The sequence below is a fragment of the Pogona vitticeps genome, chromosome 1 (genome assembly GCF_051106095.1).
Source record: "Pogona vitticeps strain Pit_001003342236 chromosome 1, PviZW2.1, whole genome shotgun sequence".
Lineage (NCBI taxonomy): Eukaryota > Metazoa > Chordata > Lepidosauria > Squamata > Agamidae > Pogona > Pogona vitticeps.
In genome coordinates this window covers 355089773-355111924 of record NC_135783.1, presented here as the reverse complement: position 1 = coordinate 355111924, position 22152 = coordinate 355089773, and the positions used below count along the sequence as shown (strand labels likewise).

The 22152-nt window shown below is 48.1% G+C and overlaps 1 protein-coding gene across 2 annotated transcripts in view; it reads right to left on the bottom strand.

Moving 5' to 3' along the window:
- The window catches only part of MDGA2 (MAM domain containing glycosylphosphatidylinositol anchor 2), a 504154-nt gene that overhangs the window by 150517 nt on the left and 331485 nt on the right, over window positions 1–22152 (bottom strand). The window lies entirely within an intron of this gene.

The window sequence follows — 22152 nt, the reverse complement described above, 5'->3', positions numbered from 1 at the left end:
GTCTGTCTGTCTGTCTGTCTATTTATTTATTTATTTATTTATTTATTTATTTATTTATTTATTTATTTATTTATTTATTTATTTATTTATTTAAGACACTTAAATCCAATGACCCCTGAAAACAAAATTCAATTCCAAGAAAATGAAATGCCCCCAAAAAGCAACATTTAATGATTTAGTTGCAAGCAAATTTTAAGACGCAAAAAGAAATATAAAAAGGGCATAAAAACAAACCACAATGCAGGAACTAAAAATTTCAAGACAAAAACTCTGAAACTAAATTAAGATTGGAGGAAAATATATATTCATGCACACTGTAAAAAGGCTGCAGCCATCTTCACAGGTTTGGCTTGCTGCAGCGCCCCCTACCGCCCCCCTTTTGCTCCAGCGCCCCCACGCCGCCCCTTTTCGTTCTACCGCCCCCCTGAAAAATGAAATCGCCCCCTGGGGGGCATTATCGCCCACGTTAAGAACCACTGATGTAGCCAATTCTCTCTCCTCTCTCCAACTCGTTCAGGTTTTACCGTCACCATCAAACACAATGCTCCACCCCACTCCCATTATTATGTTTGTATTCTCACGTGCCATTAACTCACATACAAATTATGGAGAGATCTCAGGACAATTTAGATATGCATTAATATATGCATGGAGACGGGGAATATATATAGATGCACTAAGCAGGGGGTATGACTTTGACCCAACTCTGGGAGGCAGCGGAAGAGAGGAGGGCCCGGCGCACTCTGGTCCATGGGGTTGTGAAGAATCGGGCATGACTGAACAACAACAACAAGCAGGGGGTTGGACTCAGGGGCCTTATGGGCCCCTCCCAACTTCATGATCCTATGAGTCTATGATTTTCACCATTACCAGGAAATCATCTCACCTCCAAGGCTTAGCGGGGATTTGAACCCAGAACTTTCCTGAGTCCTAGCCTGACATTCTACCCACTGCACCATCCTTGGCTCTGTGTTGCCGAGTCAATTCTGACGCACGGCGACTCTTTTCAGGGTTTCCAAGGGAGAGAGTACTCAGAAGTGGTTTTCCATCCCCTTCTTGGGATTGCCCCGGGATCCATGGGCAGCTGGCCCGAGACCATCCAAGCTGGCTCTTCTCCCGGTGGGGAAATCAAACTCCCGACTCCTGCTTCCACAGCCCGGGACCCAACTTACTGAGCCATCCAGTCAAATCCGATACAAATCATACTTTTGCTAAGTAGATGCATATTTTGACCTAGAAGCTCCGCGCGGTCCCATCGGACCGGGCTTTTGGGACTGATTACTTATTAGGTAAGAAGGAGAGTGTTCTTTTGAACAAGAGCGCTTCATTGAAAAAAAAAAAAGAAAATCAAGATGGTCCTTTGGAGTAGCCGTAAGCTGCTAATTACCTCCTTTAATGAAACCAAACTATCTGGGGCTTTCTGGGGAAGAGGCATGGAGGACTCGTCTCCACTTCTGCATCGTCCCCGGAGACAGAAACTTATGAGATCAGCTCTCGCAATCAACCTGCATAATGTGGCTAAGACAGGATAAGCTGCTAATTAGCAATTTTCCAAAACAAAGCTGTTGGAGCTTGTATGAAAGGGCATGAATGAGGGATTAAGAGTCTGGAGCCCGGGAAAGAGAAGATTTGTTTGAGGTTCTGTTGGGCGCGGCTGGGGAGAAAATGCAGAAAGCGAAGGCAAATAAGCACGCTGATAAAATATACCCATTTGCCATAACACAGATTGATTTCTTTGTATTCCCTTTCCCAGAAAGGACTAGTTACTCTTTCCCTAGCTCAGAGAGACAACCGTTCCAAGGAAAATTGACTAGGGTTGGCCGAAGGTCCTGGGCAGACCACCGAAGTCTCCACCAACTGCTCTGCTCCCCCAAATCTCCAGGAAGGGAGACGGACGTCAGCCCAAGCAGCCCCAGAGGAGTAGAATGCTTGACTTTGGTGTCTGTGGGGTTTGTAAAGCCTGGGTGCTCATCCGCACATTCCTCTCCACCAACAAGGAGCTTCAGCAGCGGCACAAATGTACAAATGTGGAGGTTGGCCCTAGAGAGAGGTTGTTGGCCCTTCATCTTCTGAAGTCATGATGACCTTGCCACATTCCTGCTTTGATTGCCTGGACTGGGGCAAACACCGGTGCCAATTGCTAGGAAAACCCCAGACAAAATCGAGCGCCTCGTCCTGCTTCCAGTGGCCACTCATCTGGCAGAAGGGCACCCACGCTCTATGGCTGGTCCAGATCCTTCCCAGGATAAGCACAGAAGCACCTGGTGTGGACCGAATCTGGCCCGTGGTCCACGGTGCCCCAGTGTTAGCGCAGGGCGGAAGCTCTGCCTTTCCAGAGCTTCAGGTCTGATTTTCTCCTGGTCCTCAATGGACAGGACTATCAAGACCACCAGGGGGTTCTGCATGCCCAGGAGAAGCTGAGACTGAGCGAGGGTCTCTCATCCAATGCACCGTCTGTGACCCTCTGGGGCCATGATTTTGTTTCCTATAACGGTAAAGGTTCCCCTTGACATTTGGTCCAGTCGTGTCCGACTCTAGGGGGCGGTGCTCATCTCTGTCTCCAAGCCGTAGAGCCAGCGTTTGTCTGAAGACAGTTTCCGTGGTCACGTGGCCAGCGCGACTAGACATGGAACGCCGTGACCTTCCCACCATTGTGGTGCCTATTTATCTACTCGCATTTTGCATGCGTTCGAACGGCTGGGTTGGCAGGAGCTGGGACAAGCAACGGGAGCTCATTCCGTCGCATGGATTCGATCTTACGACGGCTGGTCTTCTGACCTTGCAGCACAGAGGCTTCTGCGGTTTAACCCGCAGTGCCACCACGTTGTTTCCTATGCCAAACAGACATTTCAGCAATATGGGTCCAATTCCTTGCTATCTCTGAATTCTTACCGCAAGCCAGGACCAGGTGCTGTTGACACATCTTTCTTAGGAAGGATGCGCAACAACAGCACGGAGGCCGGGACAGCTGCCTGAGAGAGTCGGGTTCCCTGCCTTCAATATTTGCTGCTCCAAAGAGAGCTGCCTACATCTAGGAGACGGTGTGGCAGCCGGTTCCTGCTTTGTTTGCATGTTGCTGTTTGCTTGTTTCCCGAGCCAACAGATTTCATCTGTTCCGACAGATTTTCCTTTTCCGAGGTGGGTAGCTCAATTCTTTTGAGAGCCAAGTTTGACTTTTCCGTGAAGTCATGTGCTGGGGGTGGGGTGGGGAGTGAGAGAAACAGTTTCTAGCTAGTTTTTCAGCCTCAAAGCCAACCTCCTCCTTATCTAGACCTAAGCAAAAATACTGGCCATCTCAGGACGATGCAAATGCTGTACATTCCTACAACAGCTGCACACGGAGGTGGGGGAAGGTGCTGCAGCCCTGATGCGGAACACATATATTTGTTTCAAATATTTTTATCCTGCCTTTCTCCTTAAAAAGGACCCAAGGTGGCTTACATCATTAAAAGACAATATTAAAGCTAACAACAGCGAGTGTACAAATGCTAGAAAAGATCAAGCAAATGCAATACCAAAAAACATGAGCAACACCAAAAACACATGCAAAGCAGTAAGGCACATTCATTAGGCACCCTTCAGTCTCAAGAGAAGATGGTCATGTGTTCTGTATGGAGGACTTGGAACAGCGTCTCGTGTGGCTGAGAAGGCCAATTCGAGAGTGACCATCCCTTCCACACTGGAGACAAATACAATACTGTCCCTCGCCCAGCTCCTTGGTTTTGCTGCTTTCGGGACTGCCTGCCTCGGCCTGCTGGACAAGGGCCTCTTCAAATTGGGAAAGGCTATGATGCACCGCCTGCTTCCAGGCTGAACGCTCAGAGGTCAGGGTTTCCCATCTGTGGAGGTCCATTCCTAAGGCCTTCAGATCCCGCTGGCAGATATCTTTGTATCGCCGCTGTGGTCTCCCTCTGGGGCGGTTTCCCTGCACTCATCCTCCATACATGAGATCTTTTGGAATCTGACCATCAGCCATTCTCGCAACGTGCCCAAGCCAGCACAGACGTCACTGTTTCAGTAATGTATACATGCTAAAAATTCCAGCTCAATCTAGGACTACTCTATTTGGAACTTTGTCCTGCCAGGTGATACCAAAAATCCATCAGAGGCAACGCATATGGAAAGTGTTCAGCTTCCTCTCCTGCCGTGCACAAAGGGTCCAGGACTCACTGCAGGACAGGAGTGTGCTAAGGACACAGGCTCTATAGACCTGGATCTTCGTATGTGTCGTCAGCTTCTTATTGAGCCATACTCTCTTTGTGAGTCTAGAGAACATGGTAGCTGCTTTCCCAATGCGTTTATCCAGCTCGACCTCCAGAGAGAGGGTGTCAGAGATGGTTGAGCCAAGGTACACAAAGTCATGAACACCCTCCAATTCTTGTGTGGAGACAGTAATAAAGGGAGGCGCAACAGTCTATTAAAAAAACCCAGGTGGCAGCCAGTAATTAAGAGAAAGCTTGCCTGAAGAGAAAGGTCCTGGCCTGTTTGTAGAAGGACAGCAAAGATGGGGCCAGGCTGGCCTCCAGTGGGAAGGAGTTCCAGAGTCTGGGAGCAGCCACAGAGAAGACCCTCTCCCGTGTTCCCACCATAAGAGCCTGTGAGCGGGGGGCAGTATAGAGAGAAAAGCTTCTCCTGATGATCTCGGCACCTCATTCAGCTCATAATGGGAGACATTTGGACCCAAGCCATTTAGGGCATTATAGGCTAGACCCAACACTTTCAGTTGTGCCCATAAATGGATCAGCAACCAGTGGAGTTGCTGCCACAGGGGGGTCTAGGTGATCCCTGTAATCAGCCCCAGTCAGCAATCTGGCTGCTGTGTTTTGGACCTGCTGAAATTTCCTGACACTTTCCAAAGGTAGCCCCATGTAGACCATTTCACAGCAATCCGGCTGGGAGGCAGCTAAGGCATTTGTCACTGTGGCCCAATCAGGACCTCTGGAATGAGCGTAGAAGGTCCCAAATTGCCATCTGCAGCATTTTGCAGAAATTTGCTCTTCTGAAGGGTGACCGTGGTTGTTTATTGATTGATTTGATTTATACCCCGCCCATCTGGCCTTGTTGGATCCGGAGACCAATTTTCCAGCACCAGAACCTTCCCAGGTCTTTTGCACGCCTGCCAAAGGATGAAACCAATGAAACTGGAAGTGGCTGAAAACCCATCTTTGGTTTTGGAAGAAAACTAGGACTTGGGAAGGTTGAACAGTGAAGGGCAAACAACACTTGCATGACTGGCACGCGCAACAGCACAGGATGGGTTATATGTCTCTTTTTCCTTGCACAGCCTATTTATGGTTTCTCCCTCTGTGTGTTGGTCTGTCTCTACATGTGCCTAGGGAAGAAGCACCCGTTTCTCACGGCTGGATTTCAGGGTAAACATGGCGTTGGAGGGAGCGCTTGTCTTCCCGCTCTGACATGGGGAGAGTTGGGGAGGCAAACGCAGGTTGGAGAACCCTTGGCAGATTATCTTACCAGGATTTAACCATCCTAGGTCCTTTTAAGGATGAGGTTGGGCAACAAGCAAGCAAGCAAGCAAAAAAGCAATCAATCAAGCAAGCAATCAATTTGCAATCCCTATTCATTCATTCATTCATTCATTCATTCATTCATTCATTCATTCATTCATTCATTCATTCATTCATTCATTCATTCATTCATTCATTCCTTTGTGACGAGAAAGAAGACCCTGGGAGAGCCCTCTGTACGTTTAGACCCGAGCATAAGGCTCTTGAGCACAACTGGAGAGATATAACCACCTCTCAAGAGGTCTCGGCTTACAAGGGGGCCAAGCAAACTGCAGCTGTTCACAGGGGGACCCACTCTGCCCTCAGTGGTCTTGCTTTGGTCTTCCTCTAGCACAGGGGGGTCTCCAACGCCCAGAAGCCATCACCACTAGCTGTGGCAGCCAGGATTTCTGGGAGCGGTCGTTCCACAACATCTGAGGACCTCAGGTTGGGAACCGCGGCTCTATCAGAAGACACTGATACATTTCTCTTAAAAGGACAGGAGCTCTGTCAACTGGCCAGTGTGGTGCGCTCTACGCTCAGCACTCTTCAGTTGGGAGATGCCCAGCTAATGGCTTCTCCTTCGAGTCCAGTCAAACCCCCGAAGCAAAGGGTGAAGGACAGAGCAATTAATCAAAGAGGAGAAAGAGACGGAGCGCGAGAAAGAAAAAAAAAAAGAATTCAAAAGGATAATCTTTCTCTCTCTTCTTTTCTCTCAACTGCTACTTCATTTATCAAAATAGCTCCTAAGGGATCCCGCCTGGGGCAGAAAAGTGCTAGATTTGCTGCAAAGGTTCAAAGCATCCGAGATGGGTGGGAATCAAAAAGAAAAAGGAGGAAAAATGGAAAAAAAAAAGCCAAAGAGCCACCCCTCAACGTGCAATGTACCAGAGAAACAATAGCAGAGGAAATGTTGTTCAACCAGGTCTTCTGCTGGTAGGAAATAGGAAAGCAAAGCGTGCTGCTTGTATACTGCCCCATAGTGCTTCGAGCACTCTCTGGGCAGTTTACAAGTTAATGATGCAGGCTACACATTCCCCCCCCCCCCCCAACGCGAGCTGGGTACTCATTTTACCAACCTCGGAAGGATGGAAGGCTGAGTCAACCTTGAGCCGGCTACCTGGGATTGAACCCCAGGTTGTGAGCACAGTTTTGGCTGCAATACAAGCATTCACTGTTGGCATTATTAGGACATAGATCCAAAAATAAGAGGATTACAAAGTTTGATATTTAGTCACTTTTCAGAACCAGAGGATCTTTAGTAAAGGTAAAGGTTAAAGGTTCCCCTTGACAATTTTTGTCCAGTCGTGTTCGACTCTAGGGCACGGTGCTCATCCCTGTTTCCAAGCCATAGAGCCAGCGTTTGTCCGAAGACAATCTTCCGTGGTCACATGGCCAGTGCGACTTAGACACGGAACGCCGTTACCTTCCCACCGAGGTGGTCCCTATTTATCTACTTGCATTTGCATGCTTTCGAACCACTAGGTTGGCAGGAGCTGGGACAAGCGACGGGAACTCACTCCGTTGCGTGGATTTGATCTTACGACTGCTTGGTCTTCTGACCCTGCAGCATAGGCTTCTGCGGTTTAGCCCGCAGCGCCACCACGTCCCTTTAAACTTTAAACTAAGGCTAAATGGCTAAAGAAACACACAGAGTTCCTTCTTTTGGACTACACAGTGGTGGACATTTTGGACTGTGGGATTCTGGGAACTGTAGTCCAATCATCATCATCATCATCATCATCATCATCATCATCATCATCATCATCATCATCATCATCATCATCATCATCATCATCATCATCATCTCTTCATGTCCAGGGTGTTCTTACTGATCTTCCTCCTCTTTGCTTCCTATTTGCAAAGCTGGAACTAGCAACCATAGCGAACGGCTCTACTGGCACTACTGCATGGGTCTTTTCATGAAGATCTTGGATGCAGAGTTGAGCCCAGAAGAAAATGGCCTCTTTCTGGCCAGCATCACTGTGGAAGTCCCATTGTCTAGGCATCTCTTGAACCTGAGACTCATCAATAGAAGGGTTATGTCTGGGACAAGAGAGCAGACGGCTCCACTCTATTCTGCAAACCGTGGGGTATGCTTAGAGCACGAGGCCCAGTTCTCCAAGATGGATCATGTCCAGACGAGCGCAACAAAGTTGTTAAAAGGCTAGAAACCATGCATCAGCCTGGTAAACAGAAGACAGACAGTGAGAGGGCAGTACAACAGGTATCGGAAGGTATATCACATGGAAGTAGGAAGCTGAAGAAGGCTGATGATGTCATCACCCTTGCCATGACATCATCAGCCTTCTGCAAGTGTGATTGCATTAAAAGGATCTCAACCGGTATGTCATTTGTTCATACCAAAATCCACCGCCAATCCAACCAAGACTACAGTTTAGTCTTTAACAGTATCAGAAAAATATCTTCCCGGTGAAAGGGGTTCTATTATTCCTCCCTCTGACCTCGGCATCACTCTCTAGCAATTATTTCTTACTTCCTCAAAGTGCTGCATTTTTTTCCCTGAGCTATTTGCAGGTCCCCTGGTGTGTAAAGGGTGGGGAAGAGGCAGCATTAAACTACCTTCCTGCATAGGATGAACGTATGACTTGAAAGCCACAACGTTCTTCTAAAACCCTTTGTTACCCTTCCTGAGTTACTGGCATGCACCTCTTTGCAGGTAATCCAGTATATGAGTCCTGTTACCTGGAATGGGTAATGATTGCATTTAATCCATTTTTATTCAAACACGTGCAGACTTAAATAAGAGATAAAGAACCTAAGGTTCTTTTATGAAATATGTGAGAGAGCAAAATAGATGGCAAGAGGCTCACGGGCGAAACGCTCCGAGCCTTTGAATGTCCACAGCCATTAATAACACCAAATGAGGGATTCCATCTCTTTATTTTTCACTTCTCAGGTCCTCATCTGAACCTTCTCCTCCCACTATAGATCCTTCCTGAAATCACATCCTGGGGTGCTCTAAACACAGAAGGGTGATAGGACATCGTGTGGTTCTTCTGACTCCAAAGTAATAATTTAAGAAGCACCGTCCCCCATTTCAGCTCCCACCAGGCTGTTTCTCCTTGCCATGGGGTATTCATCAAGCTTCTTCGTCTTCCTTCTTCATGCATCTCCCCAGTTTAGGTTCTCTCTGGCGATCCTTTCAGCTTCACCTGATTCTCTCCGACTCCATCACTGATGCCCATTTTAGGGTTCTGTACTTTCCCCGGCGCTCTCTTGCGTATCTGATGCAGACCGGGCCCATCCGTCCCAGGGGGCATCCTCCACAGCCAAGGGCCTTTTGTGCATTACACAATGACAATGCCGTGAATTTCCCCAGCCGTTTTTATCTCGATGATCCCAGAAGGTTTTTCTTTTTCTGTTTGAAGTCGATTCCCCTCCTTCCACGGGAGGGAAGCCCACCGACCTTCTCAGCTGTGAACCTCCAAGCTTCTCAGATCAATCTGAAAGTCATAACCTGTGTCGGCACAATTAATTAAATTGTTCTACACCACTTCGCAAATGCCTCCGGGAGGCTGGGCTCTCCAACGGATGTGCACAGGCAGAGAGCTCTCCAAGGTGCTGATGTTAATCAATAGTTACTCGGTTCTTGATATTAACTTTAGATGAGAGTCCTCTCTTTGGGGGCCTCCTCGGGGAGTATCTTGCCCAGATCCTGATTACCATTAACAAAACAAGGCCATGAGCTCACCAAGTTGTGCCACAGCAGGAACACGAGAGGGCAACCCTGTCAGTATTCCATGTAGACCACCAGCAGCAGCAGCAGTGGGAGATGGCTCAGTCGGGTGCGTGCTTTCTTTCTGCAAAATCGCTCACAGACCTCACAAAGGAGCGAATTCTCGAGACAAGGTATGTTTCTGCTTGTCCCCAAGCTTAAGAGCTGGAAAGAAGGTGCTTTTGTTCCTAATTGAATTGCAGAAAATTCTCTGCCATCCCTTCCTGGATGTGCTCATGCGACCATTTTGCACCTTACCTTACTACACGAAGAGTATGCAGGGAGTCTTGTGGCACAACGGTTAAAGTGCAGTACTGCAGTCAGGACTCTGCTCATGACATGAGTTCTGTCCTGACAGACTCAGGTAGTTGGCTGCAGATTGCATGCTGCACCCCCACCCCCGTGCCCCAAAATCCAGGTGGAGCTTTGTGAATCGGTGAGAAGCCAATGAACAAGGTGGTTAAACTGAGTACCTGGTTTGTGGAGGGGAAAATGTGTAGCCTTCGTAGCTAAATGGTAAGAGAGTTTGAAGCGCTATGGGAAATAGCGCTATTTAGTGCGCTATAGAAGCAGCACACTTTGTTTTTAGTGCTTGTTTGAAACTTGCTGGAAGGCACTTATCCTGATTTCGCAAGTGTATCCGTGCCGGAGTAATAGTCCGTGTCATTGTAGGAGTGCAGTTCTTTCCACGAGGCCTTGGAGACCGACACGGTGGTTGGCCAGAAAAGGGCAGCCCGCTCTGGACGCAATCTGGAAGCCGAGCCAAGGCGCTGCTGATTTTATGGGCATAGAGCAGCCTGCCAAGATGTGCCTTCTCCGGCCGCTCGCGGTGTGCTTTATCTCCTGCTCCAGGGCCATTGAGGTGGTTCACAAAAGCCCACAGACCAGCCATTGTGAAGTCTGTGGAGTCTGGAGCAAAGGGTTGATGTTCCCCTCAGCGGGAAAAGGAACGAGATAGATATATTAATGGTTTATCATCATACAGGATGGAGATAGGAATTGTGCGGCACAGGCAGGGTCGGGGGCTGGCTCTCTCGTGGGCAGAAGAGACGAACAAAGCAGCAGAGGCTGCAGCAAACTTTTCTACGAAAAGCTAATTCGTTTTTCCCGGGAAAGAGATGGAGCGACCCTCTTGCGTGTATTAAGAAGCGATGAATCGTACGGATGCTGATTTGCAGCCGTGGCTCTCCAGGCCTTCCACCACGGATTCTTTCTCTGGTGACCCCCCCCCCAACCAAGCAGCCAGCTGCCCCAACCTGGCCTTTTGCATGGACCGACAATTTCCCCTACCAAATCTGGCAGTTCTCACATTCTGTAAATTGTGTCCATCGTCCAGAACAAAGACTCATGGCAACCCTTTTTTCCCTTTTCAGGGCATTCCAGGTAAAGAGTATCTCTCTCTCTCTCTCTCTCTCTCTCTCTCTCTCTCTCTCTCTCTCTCTCTTTCTATCTCTATCTCTATCTCTCTCTGTCTGTCTGTCGAGCTCATTTCTCCTAAAGTTCTGCATATTACTCGGGCTTTTAATCGAAATAACATCAACTGTGGGTCCCGATGGCAATTTTTTAGAGTATCTATTTTAATTGTATTTTAATCATTTTATCTTTTATTTATTTATTTTAATTTTTATTTTATTTATTGTACTTATATCCCGCCTATCTAGTCAATTACGACCACTGTATTTTAATTGAATTTTAATTGTTGTAAGCCGCCCAGAGACCTTTGGGTAGAGTGGGCGGCATATAAGTTAAATAAATAAATAAATAAATAAATAAATAAATGAATGAATGAATGAATGAATGAATGAATGAATGATACTAACCCGTATGGTGTAGTGGACAGAGTGATGGACTGGGACTCTGTGGGACTGGGTTCAAATCCCTGCACAGCCATGAACGCTCACTGGGGAAGCCGTGTTTGTAAAGCCACCCCTTAAATATTGCACTCATTAGAAAACCCGACCAGCATCGCTATCAGCTGATTCTGACTGGGAATCCCTATTTAAATTAAAGATCGACACAATTAAGGCATACAATAAGGCACAACACAAGATACCGAAGAACGCAGATCCAAACCGGGACACAATAAGAACCATGGCGAGCAGTGAATCCCAAAAGTCAACCAAGCGGATGCCACGGCGTGGCTGCCTGTGGGCCTGGACTTCCCGTCTTGCAGCCCATGGTCTCGCACAGGGTGAGTGTCATGCTGGAGAAAGGGAAAACATCTGGATTCCTGGCTGGCTGAATATACCTGTGCAGCCATTGACAAGACCGCTAGAAGCAACAGGAATATCCTGGCGACCGGGAAGAGGATGACCACCGCCCCGTTTGCTTTTTGCTGGAGCCCTTAAAGGGGCTCCCATTCTCTCTAGACTTAGAGGGTGGCATATCAGGAGCGTAACCTGTTACACCAGTAAGAGCAGTGGCTGCCAGTCGTCCCCTCTGGCAGCACTGGGGAGCTGGTGCTTGGTTGTGTACGTTAAGAGTACCCACTGTTGCTGTTTGTGGATCTTCTGTGCTGTCAAGTCGGAACCGACTGATACAGACCCTCACAAGGCTTTCAAGGTGGGTGAGATATATGAGGAGTGGTTTTACCAGTTCGACACCCTCGGTTTCCGTGGCTAAGTGGGGATTCAAACCCTGTTCTCCAGAGCCCAAGCACAGCACTCTGTTTACTAGACTGCATTGGGTGTCCTTGGTTTGTCTATTATACATGTTGTTGTTGTTTAGTCGTTCAGTCATGTCCGACTCTTCGTGACCCCATGGACCAGAGCACGCCAGACCCTCCCGTCTTCCACGGCCTCCTGGAGTTGGGTCAAATTCCTGTTGGTCCCTTCGATGACAATATTATACATAAATAATAATAATAGAGTAAAAGTAGATTTTGCCTATTTTGTAGAAAAGATTATTGGAATACAAGTATTCAGGCAATGTTGAGGTTGCAATGAAGTTCGATCACACTGTTGTGTAGGCTTGGCTGTTTTTTCTGGATTTGAATCACTCTTCCTTGCGCTATGAGCTACTCTTGAGGATAGATGTCTCTCTCTGTCTCTCTCTCTCTATTCACATCACAAAATGCTCAGAATGAGAGAGAGAGAGAGAGAGAGCTCAGATCAAGTGAGCGAAGGATTGAACACTGACCACCCTGCCACATGGCCAGACTGCCCTGAGGAGGGCCCTGGCTCTCCTGAGATCAAATCCAGGAGAGAGCTGATGGCTAGAAGGAAGGAAGGAAGGAAGGAAGGAAGGAAGGAAGGAAGGAAGGAAGGAAGGAAGGAAGGAAGGAAGGAAGGAAGGAAGGAAGGAAGGAAGGAAGGAAGGAAGGAAGGAAGGATTACAGACAGACAGGGAGAAGAAGGAAGGAAGGAAGGAAGGAAGGAAGGAAGGAAGGAAGGAAGGAAGGAAGGAAGGAAGGAAGGAAGGAAGGAAGGAAGGAAGGAAGGGAGGGAGGGAGGGAGGGAGGAAGGAAGGAAGGGAGGGAGGGAGGGAGGGAGGGAGGAAGGAAGGAAGGAAGGAAGGAAGGAAGGAAGGAAGGAAGGAAGGAAGGAAGGAAGGAAGGAAGGAAGGAAGGAAGGAAGGAAGGAAGGAAGGAAGGAAGGAAGGAAGGAAGGAAGGAAGGAAGGAAGGAAGGAAGGAAGGAAGGAAGGAAGGAAGGAGCTGATGATGGATAGAAGGAAGGAAGGTCTGCCTACTTGCCTGCCTGCCTGCTTGCCTTCCTTCCTGCTGGTCTCACCACCATTCCATAGCTGTTATAAACCATATTTTTATATTGGAGTGTCAGAGGGAAATGATAGCACATAAACTCTGGGCAGGCACCCCAGCCATAACTTACCTCCTGTCCTTTTGGATAGCATTGCTTGATAAGGTACATGATGTAAACATCTGATTACATTGTGCCTGGTGGCATTTTTATGCTCCAAGTGCCCGCCCCAAGGATGGGGAAAGAAGAGCGCTTGAAATTGCTTTTGGACAGAGCGTCTCTTTGATTTTATTTCCTGAGCCTCATTAGCATGGAAGTGAGGGGAGGGAAGGGGTGGGTGGTGGTGGAGAGCAACGGTTGCCATCTCCAGGCACACATGGGACATCGTTATCTTGTGTTCTATTGTGTCCTTTACCCTGCAAGAGCAGTGGCCAATGGGCATGATCCACTGAGAAGTTCCACCGTATATCAATGGAAGCTGCATGAGACCGCCAAATCTCACGTAGCCACCATTCATTTTAACAGGACTTACCCAAGAGAACTTTCTGTTGCAGAGTTTTGAATTTTTGGTTAAATTCCTCTTGCTGTGCAGCAGAAGTGGAGGGATTCACAGAGCAGAATATCTCCAAGTTCTCCAGATTAGGCCACCCCTCTTTTCTCATTAACTGGCCCTTACAATCTCAATAACTCACTCTGAGACATTAGTAGAAGAGAGAACGAACGGTTTCATTACTTACAGTTGAACAGAGCAATGAGCAAACTGACAAGCAGGACTGCTTTCAGCAACAGATGCCTTAAGGCTGTCAGCAGACAACAGAGGGGGGGGGGAGGAAAGGTGCAGAGAGGCAGGACTCTCTTTGAATTCAGAGGAAGGAGGGAACTCTGGGTTAACTCCAACACTTTCCAGCATACAATGTCCAATACATTTAAGGGAGAGTCCAGCCTTCGCCCTGCTCAGCCTCTGCAGCCCTTGGATCAGGACCAACTCTCTCTGGTAAACCCTGTGTCCTATCATTACTAAAACATACCGACAGTGGAGGACTGACTGCTTCCAAGACTTCGAAGAGCGATGTCCGAATCTTTGGAATGTTTGAATTCTTTGGTTTTGCTTTGCTTTCGAGTTTTCTCAGTTTGCTTTTACAGTTCCAAATGTTTTGCAGGACTTGATGGGGTCTCTTTTTTTCATGATCGTTGCAATTTAATTGCTTTTTCTATCTGTAACTTATCATAATTTCCAGTATTATTTGCGTGAACAAGTAAGATGTCTTTGCATACCTCCAACTGGGAGAAAAGTAGCTTACAAACGAACAAACAAACAAATAAAAAAGCTTCTATCAACAAAACTGTTGCGGACCAGACATCCCGAGATGCCTTTATGGACCCGGTTCAAGGCTGAGCAGGAACGGCTCTTCAAAGCACATTTTGGCGAAAACGTGAGACAAAAAGCATTCATCTCCTTTTATTCTCTCTGCTGGAAACATTTATGTATCAGATTATTTTAATATCCTGTGTTTTCCATTCCACTTTGTTAATTTATTTTGCAAGCAGTTTCGGGAAAATCTGGCTGGCTTGGTTTAAACACAGCAAAACAAAACCTTTCACGGAGGTGAGGCTGTTTGCGGTTCTTAGCCAAGATGGCTGCATACGGTATCATTTCCGGTATCAGGGGCGGTAAGCATGTCCGGCTGGTAAACATGAGGCGGGAGGGTGCCCAGGCCCTCCTGTCCTGGTGGTGGCCTTCCCATAAGTAACTGATCCGACACAGTGAACACAGTGCTTGACAGGAGAGGTCTCTGGTCTGATCCACAATCAGCCTCATTATCATAAAACCATGGCATGAGAAGGGGGCCCCTTCGAAGGCCAACGAGTCCAACTCCCTTGCTCAAGGCAGGAATGCATATCAAGAGAGATCTGCCAGCGGTTTGTCTAAATTTCTCTTGAAGGTCTCCAGGGCTGGATCACTCGCCACCTCCCTCCAAAGTCATTGGTTCTGTTGTTGCACTAGTCTAACAGTTAGGAAGTTTTTCCTGATATTCCGCCGAAATCTGGCTTCCTGTGACTTGAGTCCATGGTTGCGTGTCCTGCACTCTGGGGACGATGGAGAACAGATCCCGCCCCCTCCTCTGTAGGACAGCCTTTCAAGTCTTTGCAAAGTACTCTCCTCTCCGTCTTCTTTTCTCAAGGCTAAGCATGCCCAGCTCTTTTGGTCTATCCTCCTAGGTTTCCAGACCCATCATCATCCTGCTTGCCCTCTTCTGAACTTGCTCCAATTTGTCGGCATCTTTCTTAATGCTTGACCCCCCCCCCCAAATAAACAACCCCTAACCCTCTGATTGGTTTCACTTTCTGCCTTGACGGAGGCCACCTCCAGACATTTGCCAGCATGGAGAAAGAAGGCCAGTGGAAATCTTCAGGTGAAAGAGGAGGGATGTCTCCTCAAAGGGAAGGGAGGAAATCTGCAGGTGAATCTGGCCCTGGAACGAGCAGGTACAACCTGCTACGCAGGCCAAGCCTTCCCTTTGCAGAATGAGAAGACGCTGGTGTTGCTGGAGACCAGCCCCAGCCTCTAAGAACTGGCCGAGCCATCTTCAGATGGACCTACGGCAGGTTTCTCGTCCACAAAGGAGGTCACTGTGGGCAAACGTGACCAGGCTCACAGAGACACAAGAGTGTTACGTGTTGCATAGATACAGACATCCGAGACCACCTGAACTGTCACATCATCCTGTGAAATCCAAGGATTTGTAGTTGGTTTTGAATCAACTAGAATTCTCTGCCCATGGTCTCCAGCATGCTCCTCTGAACGACAGGACAAGAGCTCTCCGTCAGAAAATCTGAGGGATCAACAGTGACACATAGCCAGCAGGCTATCAGGGGAGGGAATGCCTTATGAGAACATCTGAGGATCACAACAGGGTGGTCCCCCCCACACACACACACACTTCGCATTGTTTGGAAAGCAGCTTCCTAGCTTTAGCGATCGGCCGTGAGGAAGTCGGTCATGGGGGCTTTGTCTGCTTGGTCACCGATTGCACTGCACCCTGGAATAATGTCCTTCAGACAGCGATGGGCCACCTGGCATAAATCATTCCGGGAATGCCAAAGGGACGGGAGCGCTCACCCGGGATTCTTTTAAGACTGACTCCAGCTGTACCTTGGCTGGCTGAGTTCCAGGGTCAGCAGCCGTTGGTGTTTTTTTGCAAGCTTGCACGCTACCTTTGGCAGGTTGGGTTGGGGTGACTGTCAATCTATTGAGCACTAACCAATTGCTCCTTCCCTGCCTCTGAATTCCAAAGAGAGGCCCGCCTCTCTGCTCTGTCTCTCTTTCCCTCTCTTTTAGTCTGTTGGGAGCAGTCGGTCGGTCTGGTGAGGCCTGTTGCTGCAAGCAGTCACATTTGTTTTCAGTTTGCTGTTTAAACTGTTCAACTGTAAGAACATGTTTATTATTTCTCCAAATAAGGTCTCCGAGTGAGTCATTGAGGCAGTAAGTGCCGGTGGATGAGAAGGGTGGACTAAACTGGGAAACGTGAAGCTCATTCTCCTCTGTGAATCCCTGCACTTCTGATGTGCAGCTAGAGGAATTGAACCAGAAATTCAAAGCTCTACAACAGCAGGAGCATCCATCCACCCATCCTTAGGGGCTCCTTCGTCCATTCCTACTGCCTGACTGAAAAGGAGGGCATTAATTACAGGGCCTCCCTACTCAGAAGTAAGCGCCAACAAGTGCAGTGGGCCTTTAACTGCCACCTAAACATGTTTGGGATTCCAGACCAGTCCTTACAACGGTTGATGATCTGCAATAAATAATAGCGCTAGCATTTAGCATAACGAATGTTCTTGGCATTTTGCGAAGTAACTCAAGCAACAGGCGCCCGGAGAGGTTCCCACTGAGAAGAAAAATGTGACACAGCGAGAGGAACGAATGCTCTCATCTCCGAAAGCTCAAGTTGCTATGACCAATCGATCTGTCTTTGGGGGATTGCTGGGCTCTCTCGGTCGTTTTCTCCCAGAACAGACTGATGTCGGCGCACGTCTTCAAGCTTTGCTTTGGGCTCCGGAATCTCTGGTCAGCGGCCATGATGGCTGGGCCTCTGGGAGTTGTCGTTCGAAGCTCTCGGAGCAGCCGGTTGCTGCCCTCCAGGACTAACAAGCTCAAACTGAAGCCAGACAAGATGGAGAACCTGCCCCTGTGAGGTCCCCCCCCTCCCAAAAGGTGTGTGTGTGTGTTCTCCCCAGGCTGGATGGCACAGTCCTTCTGCACATGGGCCAAGTTCACATTTTGGGAGTGATTCTAGACCCATCTCTGCAGACTCCTAGACTGCAGGTCAGCCTTTAATTGGATGGGGACATGGTGGCGCTGCGGGCTAAACCGCAGAAGCCTGTGCTGCAGGGTCAGAAGACCAGCAGTCATAAGATTGAATCCACGCGAAAGAGTGAGTGCCCGTCGCTTATCCTAGCTCCTCGCCAACCTAGCCGTTCGAAAGCATGCAAATGCGAGTAGATAAATAGGGACCACCTCAGTGGGAAGGTAACAGCATTCCGTGTCTAAGTCGCATTGGCCATGTGGCCATGGAAGATTGTCTTCAGACAAAAAATGCTGGCTCTATGGCTTGGAAACGGGAAAGAGCACCACCCCCTAGAGTCGAACATGACTGGACAAAAATTGTCAAGGGGAACCTTTACCATCCCCCAGCTCCACCCCTACCTGGAGAAGGGAGCTCTCAGGATGCTAGTTGAATGCTTCAGTTAGCTCCCGGATTGACTACTGTAATCCTGTCTATGTGGTGCTTCCCTTGAGGCTGGCCCAGAGACGACAGCAGGTCCAGCATGTGGTGGCTGGACAGATGGTGAGCATGAGCAAGTTTAACCATATCTCCCCAGTTCTGGCTCACCTCCACTGGCTACCTGTTGTGTCCCTGTTCAAGGTTTTGATACTTATAAAGCCCATGGTTTGGGACCACGGTACTTGTCGGAGCGCCGTTTCTCAAGGTCATCTACCTGCACCACCAGATCCTCACAAGCCACGCTCCTCCGGGTGGCCATGAAATCATCCTCAAGAAAGAAGCCAGGCCTTCTTAGCTGTGGCACCCACAATGTGGAACCAGTTCCCAGTTGAGCCGCACCTCCTTCCTCCCTCCCTCTGAATGTTTAGAAGGCTACTGGAAATGCTGCTTTTCAAAGAGGTCTCCCCGCTTGGCTTTGTTTCCTCCAGTTCTGTCCTTTGTTGGGAAACAAGGCATCTCGTGGTTGCTTGATCGCGATATCTAACTGCTTGATCGTTGTATTTATTTATTTTATTTATTTATTTATTTATTGGACTTATATACCGCCCCATAGTGCTACAAGCACTCTCCGGGCGGTTTACAATTTTTTAATTATACAGGCTACACATTGCCCCCCCAGCAAGCTGGGTACTCATTTTACCGACCTCGGAAGGATGGAAGGCTGAGTCAACCTTGAGCCGGCTACCTGGGATTTGAACCCCAGGTCGTGAGCACAGTTTTAGCTGCAGTACAGCGTTTTAACCACTGTGCCACGAGGCTCATTTGTATCAATGATTTTATTCTTTATGGTTGCGTTTTATTTTACCTAACATTGTAAACCACCCAGAATAGTGCTTTGCGCTAATGGGCCCGTATATAAATTAAGTAAATAGAGGTGGGGTAAAATTTAAACCGACAGCACTCCCTTCAAGAGAAGATCCCGATCTGCAGCTGAGAATCAGCATCGTTTTGCAAGGCAAGACAGGGATGTGAGTGAGAGGAGGCAAATGGCTCAGCCTTCACTCCTACCCTCAACATGCCAGCTAATACGGGGGGAAATGCGCATTTAATTGGAGCAGAAAAACCACCAGTCAAAGGAATGGCTATGTTTCCGCTGAAGAATTGATGCGTTTGAATTGTGGTGCTGGAGGAGGCTCTTGAGTCTCCCCTGGACTGCAAGGAGAACAAACTTATCCGTTCTGAAGGAAATCAACCCTGAGTGCTCACTGGAAGGACAGATCCTGAAGCAGAGGCTCCAAGGCTTTGGTCATCTCACGAGAAGAGCAACAACAACAATAAGAACAACAACAACAACAACAACAACAGCAAAACAAGACAACACACCCACCCCTCAATGTTCTTGCCATCAGCCTTCAATCATATTCAGAGGATCTCAAATGTCCATACTAAGATACAGTGGTACCTCGCTAAACGATGACCCCGCTAAACAACAAATCTGCATGACAATGACTTTTTGCGATCACTATAGCGATTCGCAAAACAGTCATTCCTATGGGGGATTTTTGCTGCACGTCAATTAGGTCCGTGCTTCATGAACTGTTTGTTCGCAAGACGATGATTTTTCCGGCTTCGCAAAATGGCTGCTCTGTGTTTTCCAGACCCATGCTTCGCAAGGCAGCCATTTTTACAGCTGATAGGTGCTCTCAAAATGGCTTCCCTATGGGCGATCTTCGCTGGACGACAAGGTATTTTCCCCACTGGAACACATTAAACCGGGTTTTAATGCATTCCAATGGGGAAAGGGTTTTCGCATGATGACGATTTCGCTAAACAGCGATTTTCCTGGGATGGATTATCGTCGTCATGCGGGGCACTACTGTATGGGCAAGTTCATGATAGGAACAGATTTATCTCAAATGTTGGGGTCATGAACCACAGCCCTAGGGCAACACTTATTATTGGGCCCGGAAACCCATGGGCCGCTGTTGCAGCTGGTCCTGAGGAAGTGTCCTAGGCTTAGATCTTTTGGACCACAAGATCAGTCAGGCCACTCCATGCTGTGTTCACTAGATTCCTCAAACTGTCTTCAGAGGCAGTCTACATATAATGTACTGCACTGATCTAATCTAGAGATTGCCAGAGAAAGACCGTTGGGAATAGAGTACACCTTCTAAGGTAAGGAGCTACAGCTGGGACATCAGCTGAGCACAGCAGAAGGCACTCAACATCACTGGGACCCGCCTAAACAGTGACACGTCCAGGAGAAGCCATAAGACCTCAGGGATGGTAAACTGTTGGTGCTTCCGATGTTTGGACTACGACTCCCAGGATCCCCAGCTTGTATAATCAATGATAAAGGACTGTGAGCATGATCGCTCAAAATGTCTGGAGCACCAAAAGCTTGCCACCCGTGTCCCAGGTTATGAATTCCAAGGGGTTTCAGGAGTTCTGAAGGTTGAACATCACTCAAACATCGTGGCCTATAAACGCATCTGGTCTTCTCTGGATGGAGCTCTGGCTTCCTGGCCTTCATCCGGCACGTGACCATAGACCAGCGGTGACTTAGCCCATTCACAGATTCCTAGGTATGAGGGCCAAGCCCACGGTGGATGCTTGAAGGAGCCAGAGTTGAAGAAGAGAAGACGGAAAAGTGACACAATAATCATAATTTATAAACCTGAAGATAGAGCCAATTTGTTTTCTATCGCTCCCTGTGTTAACACCGGAAGTGTCAGTAATCCAAACGACAATGAAGAAGATTCTGTCTAAATATGAAGAAGAACTTCCTGAGAGGAAGAACTGTTTAAAAGTGGAAAGGACGGCCTTGCGAGGTAATCAATGGGGATTGTATGGAGAGGACAGACGGCCACCTGGCAGGATCGTTTTGACATGAGAGTCGACCGAATGACACTCGGAATCTCCTCCAGTTCTACAATTCTACGATCCCGAAGATGAAAGCACAGCTCAACCTGGGTGTGACGAGCTTACTGGATCCTAGAACTCCAAACCGCCTCGCTCTGGAGCTTCAGAGACGTGTTCAACAGCACAGGGGTTAAGCCTGGCCCCTTGTAGAAACTCCACTGGGCCCTCCTCTTCCGCAACACCAGAGCCACATAAAACAGACCTTCCCATCTTCTTAAACTCAGACAGATGCTCCCAAAGGATAGATACAAGGGCTTTGCTACTGAAAGCCGTTGAGCAATCAAGGAATTGTGAATCACACTCCATAGCTCTCTCCCAAGACATACAATCTAAGGCAGGGCAACCGACACCAGGCGCAGAGTCCAACTGAAAAAGATCCAGGAATCTAGTTTCACCCAAGACACCCCCTGGTTGGCAATCAACTGCTGTTGGTATGGCATAGGTCTTCTCCTGCTTCAACTGGTCTCCTTTGGCTTGTAAAATCACATGCCAAAGAAGACCTCCCTGGACCCCCCCCCCCGGGTCCAGAAATCCAGTTTCACCCAAGACAACTCCCTGGTTGGCAATCCACTGCTGTTGGTACAGCCATAGGTCTCCTCCTGTTTTAACTGGTCCCTTTTCCTTACACATCACCAATGCACACGAGACATGTAAAATCACAAGCCAAAGGAGACCTCCCTGAGATCGTAAATCCACCCCAAGTTCCCTCATTTGTTCTGTAATATCTGCACGTATTACGGGCCACGTCAGTTACCGGAGCGGAAATTGGAGGGAGACCTTGCATATAATTTTCCCAAAGTGAAGTCTTAATGAAGTCCAGAAATCAAAATCAGACAACAGGCAAATGGCTAATGTGATGGTGCCACTGTGGAGGCAAAGGCTCGATTTTGGAGATTTATGGAGAAATCAGATCTAAGTGACCCCCTGCTTCATCGAAGCACTGTCTCTCCATTTACAGATATCCCCCTTCAGATACAATCAAACACTCTGCCAAGAGGCCAATGGAAGAATCCCTGACATAATTTTACAGAACTGCTGTCTCAAAATACCATGAAGATTGGGAGTGCTCCATTGTAGACTTGGGCTGCTTTCAAAAGTAATATCCCTGAATTTAGCCTTTACTCAGAACACAGCCTCTCTGAGAACACAAGCACAATGCATGCAAACCTTTCTGGCAGGCCAATGGTCCTCCTATGAGGAGAAAACTGCCGTCTAAAACCAACAAACCAGCAGACGAGCAAACCAAGAAGCCAACCACACAGCGTAACCCAAATGTGTTCTGATATTTTTTATCTCATTGCTAGGTTTAAATCGATTGACTGCGATGCTATGCAAAGACATTTAAAAAAGAAACCCACACAGACAATCTGAGAGAAGCGCACAATGCTAAGTAAAATACCTAAACACATTTGGAGATGCTTTGATACAGTAGTCCCAGACAAAACAGGCGCCTCCTTTGGCCTGTCTGGGACTTACCCTTCCCTAAAGATCACACAATGTTGTGTAAGGTTCTGGCCGATTCAGAGGGGTCACAAAGTTCACATCCTAAGACACTGGTAAGCAGAT